The 20,015-nt window shown below is 37.0% G+C and overlaps 1 protein-coding gene across 1 annotated transcript in view; it reads right to left on the bottom strand.

The window, feature by feature from the left end:
* LOC106067079 (uncharacterized) overlaps window positions 1-20,015 on the bottom strand; it is a 242,612-nt gene that overhangs the window by 83,007 nt on the left and 139,590 nt on the right. The gene's annotated exons all lie outside the window — the stretch shown is intronic.

The raw sequence follows: 20,015 nt of genomic DNA, 5'->3' as shown, positions 1-20,015 counted from the left end.
AAACCCTGCCTGCTCCCATCCCCCGTCGTCCGCGGGAGGTTTGGACTAGGAAGTAAACTATCTTCAACTCTGAAGGATTATCTGAATTATGTAAAACATTTTACTTCGGGGGCCGATTTTGAGTTTGTGTTTCCACAGAAACTGTCTTTTGTAACCTTGTCTATCTTACATTCGTAAATTAAAAATCATCAACAGTAAGGGAAAAAGAAATATTGAATGCCATAAATAGATATCGAAAAAATATTTTTTAGCTTGGTCATCGTTAGACAAACATGTGATTTTTTCTTTACATTAATATGGTACATAAGTGAATAAAGCCAGCTAAACATCAAAAATACATGCAACATTCAATGTATTAAATATAAATACATGTCAATATTATATTTCTAAGGCTCATCACTCATCACTGATTCTACCCTTGTCCGTGGACTAAGAAATACAAAGACATAACTTGACATCACTCATCTTTAGCCTAGGACAGATGTGGGCCACATGCGGCCCGCCGGAGTGTTTTATGCGGCCCGCGGTCACCTACAGAACTCAGGTGTGCTCACAGAATATACAATCAAAAGAAATTATAAATAAATAATTATAAATATCTATTTATTTCCAAACATTCAGTCAAAGACACAAACTCATGTCAGTATTTATTCAATACTATGAAGAACTGTGTTGAAAGTGTTGAGTAGGCGTGGAACAAAACGGTAGTGTAACAACTGATGGATTCCGTTCTTCGACTGAGAAAAATAAATTAAATTAAAGAACAATATCTCAATCATAGACTCTAAACTGCATTGAATATCAAACAAAGTATTGACCCAATTATCTCTGTGATCAAACTTATTAGAGCTAGAGATCTTAAGCACATGCAGTTCAGGAAAGTATTTAAAGATTTGGAAACAAAACATTCCGATGTTTGGTACATAGTAGTATCCGTTGTATTTAGCGTAGTATTAGTAGTATTTAGCATGGGCAAGGTATTGGGAATAGTATAGGATCTAAAGGAAGATATGTTACTTGAAGGACTTTGACTGTGACTTTGTTACTAATATTTCTAATGAAGAGTGGAAGACAGACTTATTGTTTCACATCGGTAATATCGCAATGTTTTGTTTGCACATAAAATATATGTGCGTGTTAATTTTTTTCAAACGAAGCTTTTCCTATTTCTCCAAGCAAGCTGAAAGTTGAAACTATTTCTAGTGAAATAATTGAAATGTAAAAAATTTATTTAGAAAACTTATTTGGACTCCTAGATTTTGGAATTTGAAAGCAAATTTTAAGACGTCAAGAATTTAGAACCATTTTTCAATACCTTCATCTCACCATCAAGTGCAGAAGTTGATTCAACTCCAGAAGACATAACTCAAGCAAATTATGGCCTGTAAGAGAAGTTAGGGTGAGTCTATTCTTCCGATGGAGCTTTACGGGTGCCATAAGCTATATTTCCACAGTTAAAAAACAAACAAACTAAAACAACGTTGCTGCTAAACTTTCACATTATTTGGGTTCATATACATCGTGAACAAGCATTTTCTTGTTTGAACTTTATAAAAGTGTAAGAACAGATCGATGTTTAGTGGCTGTAATTTGAAGCAGTCACAAGAGTTAACTAGTTTCTCAGTTCCGGAACATTATGCACGAGTGTAAAACGTTAAATACTTCACACGAAGTAAAAATGTGGTAAAATGTGATGTAAAAAGACAATAATAAATTTTTTAAAAAAAGGTAAAACTAGCTTCAGATATTGCTTGTTGTTATTCCTCTACTGGGAGTATAAAAATGTAAAAAAAAAAAAAAAAAATGTAAATGTATAATAGAGTATAAATATTAATTAGAAAACATTATACACAGTTAGCTAGCGTATTTTTCTAATGTGTAAGTACACATACACAAATATATATTAATATATATATATATATATATAACAGACAGAACTAGACAAAAGCCCATAGCCAAAGACATCACAAAACGAAAATGGAGCTGGATAGGACACACCCTGCGAAAACCAGCTACCAATGTTGCAGACCCAATGTTGCAATGGGGCAGACCCAAGCAAACCTGGAAGAGGTCAGTCATCAGTTAAGCTGAGGGTACTGGAATGACATGGGAGCAGATGAGGAAAACTGCTCAAAACCGAGTTCGGTGGAGAGGTGTGATTGCGGCCCTATGCTTCCCTAGGAGTGCACAAGATTAAGTCAAGTAAGTCAAATAAAACAAATACTCTCGGGTTGTAATTTAAAAACACTTTAATATTATTACCAATAACGTAAACATAATATCTTCTACTCTCTTCAGGTTGATTTTTTATGTTTCCTTTTTTTAACTACCAATTCCATTCAATACCCAAATTCGCACCATTTGTCTTTCACACCATGCTGCGCTTATATAACTATCGTTATATATATATATATATATATATGCGCCCCCCCATTCCACAATTTGTTTTAATGAGGCTCTTGGAAAAGGTTGCCCACCTCTTATCTAAAGTGATCTACAATCAATAAAACATAGTTTATTAACACTCCCATTATTTATGGACACATGATACTCTAAAAAGCTAGATCTGCTTTTTTCGCCCTGCATGGAAATATCCAATCCTTCCTTAAACTGTACCCCGGATACACCATTGCCTATTTTCGTCTTAGCCTGCAAAAAAAAAAAAGAAGACACACTCATTAAGTTAGTGTGTTTATGTCAAAGTTTTATTAAATATCCGCTATTGCAATTCTGAAAATATTAATGCCGAGTTTGTGGTACTGGCACTTTGCCATAAGCCTTTATAAATTGTTTGTTTACAGGCAAAATTCCATTTATTGATGTTTCTTTAGTCAGATTTGTGTTATTTCTTGCTAATATTTTATAGTGACAGAAATAAGGACATAATTTTGAACAATATACTTAAATTATTATTTAAAGATGTACGTTCCTGTTATTTAAAGATACTAGTCAAGACAAAAGGGGCTGTTGGCTGAGTTGTTAATCGAGTGGCTTCCGAACCAAGGGTCTCGGGTTCGAATCTTGGTAAATACTGGGATTTTTAATTTCCGAATTTTTTAGGTCGCCCCTGAGTCCACACTACTCTTGACACTAGTTGGGGAAAGTAAAGGCAGCTTGTCCTTGGTCGTTGTGCTGGCCAAATGACAACCTTGTTAACCGTGGGTCTAAGAAACTTTTATATCATCTACTCGATAGATCGCAAGATATCTAAAGGGCCTCCTATATTTTTTTTAGTATTTAGAATTTAAAATTGTCTATTCTAGTTTTTTGTTCAAATTTTTTAAAATTTAAAAACTATTTTCTGTTGTTCTTAGACTTATGGCTCAGTTTCAAGCGTTGCTTCATCATCTAGCTTAAGTATAGCTTTTTTAAATTCTAAAACCCTTGAATTTATAAAAAAAAACACATAAAATCTTTAACATTTTGAAATTTCTATGTTCATGTTGTGACCTAAAAATAGGATAGGTCATAAGACCAGTGACCTGTACTGTACTAGCAAGTTAGTCCAGTGGTAGTTTGTGGTCCCAATTATATTATCTAGGCTAATAACTATAGCCTCTAGATGTATAATACTACCGAGACAAACAAATAATAATTCTGAGATTTCAGTTGCAACAAAAAAAAAAGGAGTTTATTTACAAACAAAAGGAAAAGATCATGAAAAATATAAATGGCAATAAAGGCTCACCAAAAGAAAATGACATAATGAAACTAAGCAAAGTAGCAAGCCAGTTTCCGGTCAATATAATGAAAGGACCACCATCATAGAGGCACAATAATGTCTTATGCCGAAAAACCAAAAAGATGGTTTACAATAATACCATACATGCATTAACAATGAAATGACGTCATTCATGAGACACACTACTGTCTCGTATCTAAACAAAATATGTCTTTCAAAAAAAAACATACAGAAGAGGATAAGAGACTAAGTAGACCTATACCATTTACATAAATCAATTTAGTACTAACAAATTGATAAAATCTACTTAGCTCATTATCGAAATACTCTTCCCACAACAGTGGCACACTTCTCTTGAGTAACACAACAATAGTACAACACAAGTATGAGTTAAACAGTATATAGATTTAATTCAAAATACACTGGTCAGTTGAAAGGCTCAAGAGAGAGTGGCAATCGTAAACAATTGACAGGGACTTAAATCAAGTAATAAAGGGGGCTAACTCTAATAAAAAAATAAAGGTAGCCACCCTTATTGTCCCTCTTGTCACACATGTCTACGCAGCTATTTCAAGCTATGAATCTATGTAGATTTATTATCAGGAAGATTTATCCGATTTATCTCGCTAGGGTGGGTCTAAAAGAAGAAATCAGGTCTTACATTGCCTTAACTGGCATAATGTCCCGTCCACACATATCGCCGATTAATGAGACTTTCGCTTTGGTGGTAGAAGATCCAGCCATTTTTCGTATAGCACCATTTTCTTCCAGAGCCGAGGCCGGTGATTTTTCACTGTCCAAAACTTTCTTGGTCACGATCTCTCTCCACTTAATAACAGTCCAGCTATTGATATCACTAATGCGATTGGGCTGGAACTTCAACATGGTCTATTTGAATTAAGCGTTTTTGATTATTTTAACGTAAATGGGCAATTACAAGTTTTTGCATTCGAGAATAGCTGCTGGATAAAACTAAATCAGACAGTCTTCAACCAAAAGTAATACAATAAATAAATATTTGTAGCGTCTTTTTGATGCAGAGTGTCCGGCACATTACCTGAAAAACTCTGGATTCAAAGTTTCGGCCCTGGTCTGAATGTAACTCAATTGGAGCTCCGTACCAACTTATCCAGTTCTCTACAAGGGTTTCCGCTACTGTGGTGGCTTCTTGATTAGGTATCGCATATGCTTCAGGCCATTTAGTAAAATAGTCAATAACTACCAAGATGAACTTATTCCTTTCTTGGTTTCAGGGAATGGCCCGGCAACATCGATTGCGATCCTTTCAAAGGGGTTCCCAACGTTGTATTGTTGCATATGTCCTCTTGTTCAACGTTGCGGGCCTTTGGCTGCTGTACAGACATCGCATCTTCGGCACCATTCTTCAACATCTTCCCGGTAACGGAACCAGTAAAACCGCTGGCGCACCTTCTCCAAAGTTTTGTTGACACCAAGATGGGAGCCACTGAAGCCATTATGTATCTCTTTCAGTACTTCCGACACTCTAACCTTAGGTAGTATCAGCTGAAAGCGATTGCTTGTCCCGTCTGGCGTTTCCCATACTCTCTTGAGGACACCGTTCACAATTGTTAGGGAGTCACATTGGGCCCAATATGCCTTGGTAGCGGTTACCTATCAGAGATGTGTTGCCAATCTGGTCGTGGTCCATCTTCCTTCATCAAGAGAATGGGAGCCAGATCTTCGTCTCTTAGCTTATCCTCTCGGATTTTTTCGTCCGACCACGGTCCGGAAGCTTCTACCCCAAGACAATGGCAATCGACGACCGCCTCCTTTTCTTCGACCTTTCTACAGTGCTTGCATTCAATGGAGACATGATAGTAGATGCCGGCTTATTTCGTTGAATCAAACTAGATCTAGAACAAATTGACATTCTGTGGTTTGTGTGTGTTCTTTATTTAATTATTAAATCCTTATCTATATTATCATTAACCTGTTGAGTGTTTTCCTGGAAATGTATAGCAATTGGTGTCAGAAGTGGGATTTAGGCAGCTCAACAAAAGGATAAGAATGACAACGCTTAGGAAGCTAGATGAACTTAGCTGTAAACAGTTAAAAGAGGAGCTCCGAGACAGGAAGCTGAGGATCTTCTGTGACAAAGAAAAAATGAGAGCCAGTCTTTGGCGGGCCCTTGTTGATGAAGGGGAGGATCTGGAAACATATGTGTTTGAGATAGAACCAGATATTAGTGAGGTGCTGAACACCCTGCAAAACTGGTTATGTGAACTTTGTACTTTCCAGGATTCGATGAATCATTCTATGGACAAACTGATACGTAACGTGCAAGGCCAGATCAATCCAGTGAGAGAGAGGAGTCCATAATTCAACAACAATGAACCGTTACTCATTCAAGACTGTGGCTGTACTGATAGTTACAAAGAATGCGTCAATGTTAACAAGAAAAACGCAGATGAACAGAAAGAGACAGTTGAAGCAATAGAAGAAGTCTGCTACGCGACTGAAACTTTTGCTGTACCAGCTTTGAGTGCCACAACGACCCGGACAGAGCAGGACAACTTTGAGCCTGCGTTAGAGCCTGTCACTTTGGACCTTAAGGACCCCTGTCGATCTACCTACGAGGGCAACTTGAATTTTGATTGTTGCATTCAGGCTGTAAGCAACAATTGTACATGCGATGCTTCACGAAGGGAGTGCAAATGTCAAGAAACCCATCAACAGGGTCTGAAACAGTGGACTTCGATACTTCTGTTTTCACCAGCGAGAGAGGCCTTGTTGGTGGTCAGAAGAACCCTGCAGCTGATGAACTTGTGCACATAGGACTTTGCCCACGTGCCCCACAGACATGTTTTTCGGGCACGCTTGAAAATTATGCCGTGTTTGACAACCTGGCCTCCTGGGGGCCTACGGTGCACCAAGAAAGTGTGCTGGAGCAATGTGTAAGACCAATGGTCTTGATGACCACCGCCATGACATCCACTGCCTCTCTTCCTGACATGAAGCTGCCGTCGGTGCTGATTGAGAGAAAGGCCTGACAACGAAAACGACGCCCCCTTAACCAAAAGCAGATCAACTGGAAAAGGAGAAAGCGGCATCTGCAGAGAGCAGTGTGGATAACTTTGTGGGGAACACGCACCCTGCCGTCTGTAGCTCCCACAGACCGACCTCCACCTGCACTGACCAACGTCCACCACACTGTAGGGCACATGAATCTGTTCGGGACGAACAGATCTGAGAAGGGGGCAATGTTGTAACCCCGCTCCCGCGCTACACTAATGGTGCGCATCTGAGCACTACTGAACACGACTAGTGAACGACATATTGAGACAGGAAGAAGGACTGTTGTGAGCCGGCTAGAAGTCATGGGAGTCTTAACAGTCTGGTGCTGAGTGCTGTCCTGTGTGATACTAGGAAACTGTGTGGGAGACCTGGAGCGACACTGGGAAGTGTGTCGGTGGTCTGTTCTGTGTTCTGGTATGAAGTAGGACTCTTAGAACTTAAGACATATTACTCCCTGTGACTTTATAGCAGACGTCCAAGTCTAACTAGTAACTATTACTATTTGTTGATGCTTATACTAGTTATACTAAATAAATACATCGTTTACTGTTGCCGACCTGTCTTTCGTTGAGTGCCTGCCTTAGAGGGTTACAACAATATTTTATTATTTTATGTTTCCTATGTATTATTATTAATATTTTATCGTTATGATAACCACTCTATTTAAGTTGGCATTTTGTCCTACGTTTTAATGTAAAAGATGGCTGCGGCCTAAGCATCGCTGTCATGGCGGCTTGTTTAGTCTTATCTACTATTATCTAGATCTAGCTTATGTTTATTGTAGTCTAGCCTGACCTGTGTTGGTTGTGGCTGGGACTTTAATAACTCAGGTATTTCTTTTTATTAGCTAAATGATGGTAATTGTATTTACCCCATGCATTTAGGTATGTGAATGTGCTGGACTAGGTCTAGATCTAGTTCATTATTATTTTGTTATATTAGGTCTTATGTTTATGTATTTGTAATTGCAGGCTATAATTCCTGCTGTACAGCTGCCTAACTGTCTGCCACAGTTATTACTGCCTAACTGTCTGCCACAGTTATTACTGCCTAACTGTCTGCCACAGTTATTACTGCCTAACTGTCTGCCACAGTTATTACTGCCTAACTGTCTGCCACAGTTATTACTGCCTTTATTGCCTAACTAGATTTAGATTAGGAAAAGTCACTTATAATAGTTTGTTGTTTTGTAGGTTTATTTAGTCAATTTTAGTGGTTTATTGTTTTGTAGGGTATTTTGGTAGATTATTGTGGATCGGAGTAACTAGTGGTTTTATTTATGTTTGGTTCGTTGGATAGTGCTTGTAGATGTATAAGTAGAGATTAAGTAGGGTTGATTAGTTGGTTATTTTTTGTTTATCTAGTTGTTTAGGTCTAGTTGTCTCCGTATATTTTCGTATGCACATATATTTTTATTGATTTGTTTTTTTTCTTGTATAAATAAAGTGTATATAAGTTCCTTTTATATATTTAGTTTGTTGTTTTATTTTTAGTTTGTTCTTTTAGTTAGCTAGATTAGTTTAGTTTAGTTTTATTGTGCTGTCTGGTTGCTTATGCTACTCTAGCCCCTTGGTCGCAGACCGAGATGCACAGATTTAGCCCACCCAGTAGAGCTACCACCTGCCTACTGTTAAATGAATAAATGTTGAGCAGCCGATAAAAATTAGGCCTCTCTCAGTAGCGCCACCCCTGACCTTCTCACACTCATATACATACTAGAGATTTTATTTCCAGAGCAATAGAAACACGGAATGAAACACAACTGACGTCAGAACTTGGCTTCCAAAAACGTGAGGTATCGATATCGAATTAAGATCAAAACTGGGATCTAGTGACTGATTTTTTGCTTTGATTTTTTTTTTTTAGTTTAGGTGAAATTTAAATAGTAAACCATCACTTGCCCCAGCACATCCAATGTTTTTTTTAGTTTAAAACTCCTTACCAGGGGGTTTTGAGTTTAAAACCCCTACAAGAGGTTTTTGCAGTTAAATCTCCCCTCTTCTATAAACCCCCCCCCTCCCAATATAAACGACAATCCCCAAATTCCAAATGCACAGTTAAGAAAGAATTTGATTTTAAAACCCCTCTCCAAAATTTACGATGAACTCCCTCTTCAATATGAAAAAAGCAAATTACACGCTCAAAATTTTGAAGGGGTTTTGAGTTTAACCCTCCCCCTCTCTTCATTAAAATTTGAAGTTAAAAAATACCTAAAAAAAAGCTAATTACGCACTCAAAATGTTAAGATCGCAGCTAAATGAGTTTTGAGTTAAAACCCCCTTCAGCGGGGTTGGAAGTTAATATATACCTCTTTAATATTAAAAACAAAGCAAATTATACACTCAAAATTCTATGAGTTTAGTCAAATGGATTTTGAGTTTTAAACCCCGCCAGCGGGGTTTGAAGCTAAAAAATACATCTTAAATGTGAAAAACAAAGCAAATTACGCACTCAAAAGGCAATGCGCGTTGCAAAACAGGGTTTTGAGTTAAACCCCTTTTCAGAGAGGTTTGATGCTAATAAAAAACCCTCTGCAATATAAAAAAAAGCAAATTACACACTAAAATTATTTGAGCGCAGCCAAGCCAATTGGGGGTTTTGAGTGTTTAAACCTCTCTCCAACAGAATTAAATTCTCTGCTGCCTTTGCAACTATACCAAAACATAGGAAAACCTTCGTGGGTCAATCTTGAGGGAAAATAGGGAGGCGGCGACCCTTATGCAGTTTGCAGCACACACCCTGATAGAACCTTTGACGCTGCTGGTCCCAAACTGTATATATTACTATATATTATAATGTCGTTTGCAGGAATTACATTTACAGCTATTCCATTAGTGTGCCCTTGAACTGATTTGTTGCTTAAAGAAATTCTTTTAATAATATCAGATGTAAGTTTGTATAAAACAATTTTTAAAACTACAACGGCTGGTAAAATCAATGTTTAATCTATCTTAGCTATAAGTAAAGAGATATTGTTAGACGCTTACAACCACCATTTTCTCTATATGATATCGAAGAGAAATTGTGTTAGTCCATTATGAACTTTGTTTTGAATGTTCGAAAGTTTTTCAAATCTGTATCTATTTTGTCATTGTGGCCTTGTCTCAAATGAACCTCCAGCGTAATTGATTACATATCGTGATAAGAAATGAAGACACTTAGGCAACTGCTTGTTTGACAAGGAAAGAATGCATCTCAATTTTAAATAATCAACGCTGTACTATCTACATTTCTTTGTTAAGCATTTGTTACATTTAGACAAAATTAAGCTATTTAAATAATTATTTAAATTAAATACATTTTTTCGTTTCAATAGCTCGATAAGTATTTAAAGGATTAAATAGAGTAAAATAAAATTCCCTTTTCAGACCTATATTAGTGTATGAAAGAATTACATAAATATGATCCGAAAATTAAAATCACGACCTGCTGAAATAAAATCCGTTTTTGTAGACCCCCGTGGACTTCTCGTAGACCCTCAATTTATTTTTTCCCTTTCGTAGACCCCTTGGAAGTCAACGAAGACCCTTGGTGGTCTATATAGACCACTTTGGGAATCACTGGTCTACACGTTTTACAAATGTAATCGCATGACTGATTCAAAATAATTGATACAACTACACTTTATAGTTTTTTTAAGTATTTTTTTTAAATTTTGCTTGTTTTCTTATTATGATTCCTAGAGTCAACATAATAATCATAATAGTAATGTGCTGGCCACATGCCATCCTCATTAACCGTAGGCCACAGAAATGTATGACGTTTACATCATCCGCCCTACACAGGGCCAGCCTTAGGCCACTGCAACCTATGCGGCCGCAGTAGCCCCCACACTTTCAAAGCCCACCCCCTCGCTAATTCTAGGTGTAAATTATTAATTAAACCATTATAAATTATAACATGGTTCCACCCACTCCTGATTGTCTATGTTCTTGAAAATTTCATGAAAACCCATGAAAATCTCCAGAAGAAAAGAGAAAATTGTCGTTTTGGGCTGTCATTTAGTATGGAAAACGTCAATTCTACGCGCGTTAAAAAAAACATTTTGTCAGCTTTCATTTAATAAAGATGTAATAATAAAAACTATATTTTTCTTTACTTTAATAGTCACTGGCATATAAATGTAGATCTAAATCTATCTCGATCTCTTAAAAACATTAAAATCGATTTTTTTTTATTTGATCGTGATTTTGTACTGAGTAAAGAATGAATAAAATGCAAAGACGAATTTATTTTGTAATACAAAATATTAAGTTTCCCTTATTATTCTTATCCCTATCCAGACTGGGCCCCGCGCAATCCGTTACACATAGGGCCCCGCATTGGTTAGTGCTGTCCTTGCCCTATAGAACACAAGGTCTGCAAGGGGAACTTTACTTTTTAATTCTTAGCTACAATCTGGTTAAGGCATATTGTCAAACATGTTATCTACATGCCATACTACTAATGACACGTACTTAGTCGCACTTCATTGTGTTAATGTAATTAGTTTTTGGTTTTACAAAAATTACTCACCTGATAATTGCTATTGAAACCAACATAAGAACAGATGACATCACCAGTAGAGAAATTAAGGCCAAGAAGAACTGACACGTTGGTGGATCATTGAAATCCCACATATGAAGAAGGAAATATAGAATTCCTAATAGAGGATGTATAATATGTAAATAGTATGCTATATGTAATGGAACTGTTTAAATTCGGATCAGCCATGGGTTTAGTTAGGTTTTTTTTCGGGGGGGGGGGATTTTTTTCCGCCCCCCCCCCCCCCCTTACCGGCGAAAACAAATATATTTATATGTATGTATGTGTGTGTGTACATAATCTTTATTACATTCTGACCCTTCATTCTTTCGTAAGACGTTTATTGTGCCCTAGAATAGGTTCTTCCTGGAGTTAGTGGAGAAATTGTAGACTCCCCGCCATTGCCATCAAAGGGGTCTGGCTGTGAGCTCCACTAGCGCGGGCGGAGCCTCGCCGCCAATCTGTATTTCTGGTATTAAAAGCCAACAAAATGCATAATCTAAATGCATATGCATATCTACAGTGCATGCTCCTACTATTAAAAACTTTTATTTCAAAAACCTAATGTGTTATTCTTACTGACTTAGACCCTCCAGCGACGTTTGGCGCATTTGCCGTCAAGCTGTTTCCACAAAATTCTGTCTGAAGCCTCTTCCCACCTGCTCTAAGGACCTCCACGAATGTGTGACGCAAAGTTGTACTAGGATGTCATCGCAACTCTTATTATGTGTAATTCATTTTGTCGGAGAATATGTCCTGCAAACCTTATGCGACGCTCTGTCACAATCTTACTAAGGGGTCGACTCCCAGTTCGGCATAGGATTTCCTTGATTTAGGCCCGATCTCTATAACTGACTCCTAAAATCTGTCTTAGCCATCTTTGTTGCGCCACATTTAGTGTTTTTCAATTTCGGCAGATTACTATTCACTGCACTTTATTAATGGAGTCCCACCACTGGTAGAAAGGTGGAAACTCTGATAAAATTGAATTGTCTATCTGGTTGTTCCATAGATAAACCTGCCTTTGATAGTTTATCGGTCTTCCCATGATGCCAATGTGTCCAGGGATTCAATGTACTGTGATATTGATATTTAATTTTGACATCAAATCATGTATTATCACAATTAGTGTTGTCAACTATCTTGGGCTGCTTGGGTGCTGCTGTTAAGTGCTGGCAGAGTGGATTGGGAGTCTGTAAAGACAACGATATCTGATGGTGATTGAAATCCTCCATATAATTTGTTTTCGACTGTCTGCAATGCTATGGTAATTGCCTCAATTTTGGCTTGGAAGTTTGATCAGTAGTGCACAGGGTGCACGCACTTATTTCAAAGTGTTTATTTTTGGGGAAGACCAGGAAGGCACCAAGACCAGCATTGATGATGGCTTTGAATGCCGATTCGTCGGTGTATATTTGGATAGCTGTTTTTGGATGGCTTTCAGTTTTTACAACTACTTTGAGCTCCAGTTGATTTAATTCTTTTGTTAGAGTATTATTTAAAAAAATGTGTTTCAATTGTTGTTTGTTTGTAGTTTAGCACAGAAGTTATACTTGAAAATCTGGTAATTTTTTCTCTGTTTTTATGGTAGATGGTGTTTTAGTGATAGTTCGTCAGTTAATTCGATTAGAGTTCTTTGCTTTTTTTTGCTAGTTTTTTTCTAATTTCTCTATGTTAGTAGTTTATTTTGATGGTCGTCCTCTAACCTTCTGTATCTCTCAATAGCTTCTAATGCTGCTCTGTTGCGCTTTAACTTAAGAGGTTCAATATTGAAGTATTTTACAGGCTGCTGCGGAAGTACTTCTTCCAATGATTGGACGCAAGGTTTGGTGTTGAATTGTGTCTAATGATGATTGAAAAGTTTTGTTGGCGTCAACATGTATGAAATGTAACATCTTTGACAGATCTGACGTATCCAGTGTATGCCTGTCTTATGATTTTCTTTTCAGCTCCACACGATGTTCCTGCTAAGTGTTTTATTATGTTTAATCTTTGTAATGCCTCACAGCCAATAAATAAAGAAGAAATTCCAACATATCTTGGTGTAAAATTAGACCAAAGACTGTCTCTAAAACATTGTATGGGACATTTATAAGAAAAGGCCTCAAATGACACAGGTCTGGATAATTAGATGATACAAGTCTGGATAATTAGATGATACAAGTCTGGATAATTAGATGATACAAGTCTGGATAATTAGATGATACAAGTCTGGATAATTAGATGATACAAGTCTGGATAATTAGATGATACAAGTCTGGATAATTAGATGATACAAGTCTGGATAATTAGATGATACAAGTCTGGTTAATTAGATGATACAAGTCTGGATAATTAGATGCTACAAGCCTGGATAATTAGATGATACAAGTCTGGATAATTAGATGATACAAGTCTGGATAATTAGATGATACTAGGCTGGACAGTCAGGTAGTGGAGGTACACAGTGTCTCAAAGCTTTCGACTTTAAAAAATAAAGTTTAAAACCTAAGGTTAGAAATGTATTGGCTATCTACCCAAAAGTTATTACTACTTATTATGTAATTATGCAAATGTTTGTTTTTTTGGAATAATAAATGAGCTACCTACATAGTCAAAAACTGTTTGGATTCACTATCTTTGTCATTTTTTTTTGCTTTCATTATAGTTTATTATTATCTTCAATAAGGCTTATTAAAAGATTTGACATTTAGTCTTCTCTATAGAACGACATGGAGGCGCGGTGACTGAGCAGTAAAGCGCTATGCTTCCGAACCGTGGACCGGGGTTCGAATCCTTGTGAAGACTAGGATTTTTTATTTGAAAATCTTCAAGCGCCTCTCAGTCAACACAGCTCTAATGGATACCTGACATTATTTGGGGAAAGGAAAACGCGGTTGGTCGTTGTGTTGGCCACATGACACCCTCGTTAACCACCAGCTGTAGAAACAGATGACCTTGACATCATCTGTTCTATAGACCACAATATCTGAAAGGGAAACTTTCTTTATTTCCTTAAAGAATCTTTTCAAACTATTTAAATATAAAATTAGACAATGTTTAGTTAGTGTTAATAGTAAAATCACACAATTCTAGTGTTCTAGCTTATATTATGACGTCTTACATAGTAGGCCTAAGTCCTAAAACTATCAGCTTGAAAATAGTACATCCAGAATTGAATTCAATTATTTAAAAAATTCCTATTCTGTTTCAAATATGTTAAGATTTTAAGGGCGCGAAACTCAAATGTCAATTTGAATGCTTTGAATCAGCTCAGCCAACAAAACTCACATCAAGTGTCTATCTACTCTTCGTCGCTCAAGAGTTTGGAGGAGAAGAAGAAGTAAAGGAAAGATCACTCTCTTTTTTCTGCCGATAGTCACCCCGAAAAAACAAGAGGAGAACAAGTATTCACAAAATAGCCTGGCCGGACCGTTTTGACCAAGAAAGATCACCCTTTTTTTTTCTACCTCACGTTAAGAAAAATGCCGTTTTTATTTATCACGCGTAGGATTGGCGTTTTTTCACCCCTCTTCGTCCTGCGGGAGGTTTGGACTAGGAAGTAAACTATTGTCAACTCTGAAGGAACATCCGAAACATGTAAAACATTTTACAAGCAAACATTTTACAAACACTAAAAAGCAGCGCCGGACTTAACCTTTGTAACCAAGAAGTCATTGAAAGAGAACAAGTAATCTACTATGTATATTTACAGAACACTAAATAGCAGGGTCGGACTTAACAATTGTGGGGCCCTATGCGAAACGGATTTCGCGGGGCCAAGTTTGAGTATTTCAGTTAATTCCCGAAGTATACCTAGGTGTGACAGGTGGGGAAATGTGACGTGTGTTTGGCGCGTTTAATGTCTAGGGGATGATTATTTTTAAAGCTATCACACCCCAACCTATCAGCATATGAATCGGGAGCAGACACGCAACGAGACAAGCATTGAAAGATAGATACAAAAGTTAAAAATGAAGAATATTTATTTACATAAATATACATATAAGAATAAAAAGGTGGAGGATTTGCATCTATCTCTAAATAATACTAGATTTAATCATCACTCTTGCACTTAATAAGAGAGTATGTAACTTTGTCCTCTGACTTAGCTGGTTTTCCTGTTGATGTCGTAGCTGGCTGTGTCCTGGCTTGAGGTTCTGCAGCTGGAGGTGGCGCTCTAGCGGATAGAGGGACGCCGGTGATTCAGTTCTTGTGGAGTCTCAATCCAAAGTTCTGATATCTGTAGTGGGCACAGTAGGGCGGGTTGCCGGCTACCGTGGGCACAAGGTTACTGCGGGCAGAGCGGATCTGCCGTGGGCAGCGTAGTTGACAGGATATGTCCAGTGAGTTGCAGAGGGTTGGCGTAGCTATGACGTCTCACACAGATCTGGGTCTATAGGGACGTCGCACCTAACAAGTTGACAGGTGGGCTGTTGGATAGGCGGGCAAGGCCGATAGCGCCAAGTAGTATAGTTGAGTAGTGTCGCGTAGACACTGAACAGCAAATGGCAATTAGGTGATTAATCGAATAGATAAATAGGCAATAGGTGATTCTCGATAGCAACTAAATAGGCAGACACCTGAGGGAGGCTGCGGATAAATAAAGACAAGTTAGGACATGTCTCTCATACATCTTATCGATGCCCTCGACTGAGGTGCATTCGTCAGATTGGTAAAATTGCTTTTGAGCACAAAAGGGGAGATGATGACAAATGGGATTTGGAAAAATAGATGGCTGATAGTAGCAATATACAAATGTACATAAAAGGGGAAATAATAATCTCAAATAAGCAACACAGGTGGATAGAGAAAGAGAGGGTGGGGGGGGGGGAAATGGGCGGTGGTCAGCGACCCAGACGATTGTTTACATATGACCGTGGGTCGAGAACAATGGAGCGCGCTTGAATGGAGAGGTTGTCCGTTCAAGAGGCGCAACTCTCATTAGAGTAAAATGAGTAAAGGGGAGATAATTCATAACTCTTTTCTAGACGCAGTATTAGTGCGCTAGTAAAATTATCACGGTTGTCAGCCGATATAAAGAAAATAGAATAAGATGTACAAATATATACATGGTTGCATCAACGATCAATTGAGCAACGTAGCATTAATAGATTAATGCAATACATAAAATATACATTAGCCATGTTCATGTTTTCTACTTAAGACAGTGAGAAATACACAATGCACTAATTAAATATAAATGAAATAATAAAATACACATAATAGTCTCCAGTGAAAAATATGCACAAAGTAACTAAGATGGAGCTTGTGATTAAGTTCGGCTTACCACCAGGTATTCCTCTAGGAGTAAGAATAAATGAAGCAGTCCAGACTCGATAGCTCAGCTCGAATGAGAAATGAAAGAGAGTCTGGCCTGATTTAATTTACCTTATATACAGGCCTGGAGAATGTGGGCGGAAACAGGAAATGTCCTTGGCTTAGAATTATCTTACACGTGGGTGAGGTAGACTTGAGATGGAAGTTGGGAATGTCAATGGGCGTGTTTGTCCTCGTGGTCTCCTAGATCAAAGAGAGACGTGGGAGAGAGGGGGGGGGGGAGGAGTGACTTGCATTCCACACAAGGTGGTGTCCACTGCGGCCGTCAGACATCCTACCGATAAGATCAAAGTCTGTGCGTATCTTTGCCCCGGTCAAGTGAAGATAAATCGAAAGACGTGGCCTAGCTATCTCCAATGTGGTCAACTAAGTCTAGCCTGGAGAGGAAAAGGTGGTGCGGGTGGAGAAATCGGGGATAGGACGGGGAAATGACTAAAATAGAATAAATAAATAATGAAAAATAATAATTAATGCTGTGATAAATTTGAGTGACTCTGACAGCGAGTTTTTGACTTGTCACAATTACTTAGAAATGCACACATATGTTGTATAACTTGGCAAAGTCACAGTGTGAGCTATATTTAGCAAAAGGATGTGATAGACGTCAAAACATAGGCAAAACCTAGACCTTTTTTTGGCGGAGGTGGTGAGAAAGGTGTTAAAAATGTTTTAAATTTTTTTCTTTTCATTATGTAAATGTAGATACAATCTTTTCCTTTGCAACTTTTTATGTTACAAAATCCTTGATACACACTTGAGTCACAGGTTGAGCATTTGTGATCATCAGACACTACTTCGTTTTTGGCCTTTTTCCTGCTTCTGGTTTTTGAACAATCTGTGATCCAGGAGCTTTCCTTTATGCTCCCTCTCCACGTGGAACTGATCAGTATTTCTTTCTATCAACTGTTGGTATTGATTTTGAAGAGTTTCATGTCTCACTTGTGTATCTTCAGTTCTCCTGCCTTCTATTAGATCATCATACATCTTGTGAAAGTCGACCTAGTGTTATTCTTTAAACATATCCGATCCAGCCTAGGGCTCTACTGCTGATAATTCAGTGGCTGTAGATCTACTTATTTTTTTTTTTAGATTGCCAGGGAGGTTGGATAGGCAAATGGGGTTTTCTTCCAATATTATAAAATTAGTTTTTCTTAGGGGGTTGCTTATAGTCCTGTAGATTTACTTGATTGATGGATCCCAACCACAGGGATCGAACACACTCCTTCTCTGCTTCGCTAATTACATTTTAAAACTATTTTTGCTTTTATTTTCTCCTAGTGTGTGTGGGGGAGGGTTAACTTAAAATTTATTGCTTGTAGCTCTGATTTAGTGTTTCCTATATTTTCTTTATTAAATTAGTTCAACCACTGAATGGAAAATATAACAATATCGAGATTGAACCCCTTCCCATTCCAGGCTACTCTCTTTCATCAAGATATTTCATTTTACATTTTAGAAAATATATTTTGACTGTACAGTAAAGTGCCTGCACAGAGTGATGATTATTTGTTTATTTAGTGAGTTGTCTTTTCTTTTATTTGAAGTGTTTCAATGTTAATTTACTTCCTTTCAAGGAATAGTTTAGAACAGCCTTAAATCAAGATGACTGATGCGTCACTTTCTCACAGTTATCTAGTGGAGTCCTGTAATGTAAAGAAATTATGTTGCAGTGTAGTTTCGTTATGTACAAAGAATGGTCTTTGTTACTTTTTTATATATGATGAGACTCTTGAACAATACACCAAAACCATAACGACAAAATCATAGTTTAGAAATAATTTAATCTTCATTAACACTGTAAACACTATTTTGTTTCTATTCCTCCATTTTTGTTCTCCTCCCTTTCAAGACGCAATCGCATCATTCCACATTGACACTACGATGCACACGTAACAGTCTGTTTCTGTTAAACTTTTTCTCTCTTTTTTCTCTTGTCTTTAACATTTTCTTTTTCTTTTGACAATACCTCTATTTAAGTCAGAACTTCATGGAACCTGGAGCCAGCCAGGAACCAGCCTGGACCCAATCGGGACCTAGCCTGGACGCTGTTATTAAAAAAAAAATGGCTCTAACGATTTTCCTAGAAATGTAACAGCTGATGTATATCGCTCAGAAAAGAATTACTTGCTCGTTGGTCACATGGGGAACAATTTAGTTTGACTGTTATGATTTTTCAAAGTAAAAAATAAATGTAAATTTTGCTTGAGCACTAAAATTATTAATAACTTTTATCTAGAGCCAACATCGGTTTTGAAAGGACTTTCGAGTTCTTGTAAGGACTAACGCGTTCTGGAATTTTTCGAATGTAAGGTATTATTGAATCAAGAGTTTAATTAATTAATGTTTAGGAAAATTTTGCGTATCGTCTTCTAAGTCTAGATTTAAAGGTCAATCATTGGAATTAGTCAATTAAAAAAACATGTAGTAGTCAGCCATCGTGTGCAGATCTTATGCGATAAGTTATTAATTAAATTTAAAATTGCTTTAAGTTTATTAAGAGATTATCTAACCTTTGCTTATATTTTGATGTAAATCTTATAAAGGTTAAATCTAGATTCTAGATCTAGATGTACATGTTGATCTAAACTAGATCTTTAGAGTTCTAAATCAGAGGTAAAGGTCTATTTTTAGATCTAGATATCCATATAACAAACAGTACCAGGTGGCCGAGCTTGGCTGAATAATTTCTTAAGGAAAGATATATACCCGAAGTCATTTAGGAAATATTTGTAGCCACTATAAAAATGAATGATTGGGTAAAGACAACTAATCTGAAGAGTTGCTTTTGTGTTCTGTCTGTTCTAAATGATTTTTGTACATGGTGATTAAATAGACTCTTAAGTCCCCCCAACACTGTAGAAAAAACACAGCTCAAGTCGTGTCGTTTTAACTAGTGGCCTTTTATTGGCTTTGAAGAAAGTCTTTTCAGTCTAACTTCTAAAATGGTTACGTTAAGACCTTTAATATTGCAATTAATATATTCATTTCGACTTCAGTACAAAATATGCGAAATCTCTACATCATAAGGTAAAACCATTGACTTATATATACTATATCTAGACTGGACATTGAGACCTTTTAACACTAGAAAAAATGTCGTGAAAATGTTTTAGAAAGTTGGATCAAGGCGTTGTTTTGTAAAGTAGTTCAAAGAAGTAAAATCTGTTTTGTTCAATCCTAACCTATTTAACATATAATTTAATTTTTAGATCTAGATCTAATAATTGAAAAACAAAAATAAGAGTACTCTCGTCTCATAATTATTATTTTACAATTTTTAGATACATAATCTAGAAAGGTCTAGGTAATAAATATATTTAAATGTACATAAGATGATTTAAATCAACATGAATTATTTCGATCTAGGATTTTTGAAACATTATCTCAATGGAAACAAACAGGAAATGGCTTTGTTTCATATATTTGCGTGAATATCCGAGAAATGATTTTGCAT

Source organism: Biomphalaria glabrata, chromosome 9 (genome assembly GCF_947242115.1).
Source record: "Biomphalaria glabrata chromosome 9, xgBioGlab47.1, whole genome shotgun sequence".
NCBI lineage: Eukaryota > Metazoa > Mollusca > Gastropoda > Planorbidae > Biomphalaria > Biomphalaria glabrata.
Note: the sequence above shows the minus strand (reverse complement) of the source record. Positions and strands in the feature narration are given on the sequence as shown.